Here is a 2,077-nt window from a genome sequence, read left to right as displayed (position 1 = left end):
TTTTCTGAGTCTGTGGGCTCCCTTTTTACTTTTAGTGAAATTTTAAAATGCACATAGGTTTCTAATTTTAGGAGGTCCTTGTCATCTATTTTGTCTTCTACTGTTTTTATGCTTTTAGTAATATTTGACAGTGTATTTATGCCATGTATTAGAGCTTCTAGATTTGTCCCTATTTTTTCACTGATGATCTTTATAGTTCTAAGATTTACATTTAGGTCTTTAGTCCAGGTTGAGTTTGTTTTTGTATATGATGTAAGATAAAGGTCTTGTTTCATTCTTCAGCAAATGGATTTCCAGTTTGCCAGCACCATTTGTTCAAGAAATCATCTCTTCCCCATTTAATGTGTTTTGGCCCTTTGTCAAAGATCAAAAGACTGTATGTGGATAGATCTACTTCTTGGTTCTCAATTCTGTTCCATTGATCTATGTATCTATCTTTCATTGTACCAGAATCAGGCTTCTTTGACCAATGTGGCTGTGTAGTAGATTGAGAGATCAGGGGGTGAAAAGCCTCCAACTTTGTTCTTCTTAAGCAGTATTTTGCTTACCCAAGGTCTCTTTCTTTTCTATACAAAGTTAGTGATCAGTTTTTCCATCTCTTTAAAGAATGCTGTTGGAATCTGGATTGGGATTGCATTAATCTATATATTGCTTTGGGTGGTAGTGGTGGTGGTATGCCATGGAGTAGTTTCTGAGACTGTAAATATTCACAGGAGCAGAAAGCCTCATTTTTCTCCCATGGAGCAGCTGGTAGTTTTGAACAGTGGACCGTGAGATTAGCAGCCCGACTCATAACTACTATGCTACCAGAGCCTTGATAGCTTTGGGTAGTGTGGACATTTTCACACTGTTAAGTCTTCCTATCCATGAACATGGTGTATTTTCCCATTTTTGTCACTTCCTTTTGATTTCTTGTAGTAGTGTTTTGTAATTTTCTTTGTATAGGTCTTTTGTTTCTCTGGTTATATTTATTCCTAAGTATTTCATCTTTTGGTGGTTACTGTAAGTGGTATTGTTTCCCTATTATCTTTTTTAGAGCTGTCTTCAGTAGTACAGAAGAATCCAACAGACTTTTGTATATTGATCATATGTCTGCTACTATGCTGAATCATTCAAGGAGTTTCAATAATTTTCTTGCTGAGTCTTTAGGATTTCTATGTATAGGTTCATATCACCTGAAAATAGAGTTTCATTTCTTCTTTGCCAATCTGTATACGTTTCATTTCCTTTTCTTGCATATAGCTCTGGATCAGACTTCCAACACAATATTGAATGGAAGTGGTGATTAAGGGTTTCCTTCTCTGGTTCTTTTTGCAAAAGGAATGCTTTCAGTCCCTTTCAGCCAGAGCCACCATCTTGCAGTAATCCACCACAATGACGAACACAAAGTCAAAGAGGGCACTCGCTGTATGTTTTCCAGCCCTTTCAGAAAACATGGGGTTGTTCCTTTGGCAACATATATGCAAATCTACAAGAAAGGTGATATTGTGGACATCAAGGGAATGGGCACAGTTCGAAAAGGCATGCCCCACAAATGTTACTACGGCAAAATTGGAAGAGTCTACTATGTGACCCAGCATGCTGTTGACATTGTTGTGAACAAGCAAGTCAAGGGCAAGATTCTTGCCAAGAGAATTAATGTGAGCATTGAGCATATTAAGCATTCTAAGAGCTGAGACAACCTCCTGAAGCAAGTGAAGGAAAATGATCAGAAAAAGAAGGAAGCCAAAGATAAAGTGACCTGGGTTCAGTTAAAATGCCAGTCTACTCCCCCTAGAGAAATGCACTTTGTGAGAACCAATAGAAAGGAACCTGAGCTGTTAGAACCTATTAGCTATGAAGTAAAGGCATAACAGGAGTGAAATAAAGATGTCTGAGGTACACAAATGTCAGGTCTTTGGTTGTAATTGTGTGGAGGTATGGTGTCCTCCCCCCTCAAAATGTATATATTTAAAGCTCATTTTGTTTCCCAATTCACTTGATAATAAATGGTTTTACTATGGAAAAAGAAAAAAAGGAATGCTTTCAGTTTCTCTACATTGAGAGTAATGTTAACTGTTGGATTTATATATAAACT

The 2,077-nt window shown here is 37.2% G+C and overlaps 1 pseudogene; it reads left to right on the top strand.

The window, feature by feature from the left end:
- Nucleotides 1-1,374: 1,374 nt before the first annotated feature.
- LOC102823045 lies at nucleotides 1,375-1,853 on the top strand (annotated as a pseudogene).
- Nucleotides 1,854-2,077: the final 224 nt, after the last annotated feature.

The sequence above is a fragment of the Chrysochloris asiatica genome, unplaced genomic scaffold, assembly GCF_000296735.1.
Source record: "Chrysochloris asiatica unplaced genomic scaffold, ChrAsi1.0 scaffold00031, whole genome shotgun sequence".
NCBI lineage: Eukaryota > Metazoa > Chordata > Mammalia > Afrosoricida > Chrysochloridae > Chrysochloris > Chrysochloris asiatica.
The sequence above is the reverse complement of the archived record's forward strand: the minus strand, read 5'-3'. Positions and strand labels throughout refer to the sequence as shown.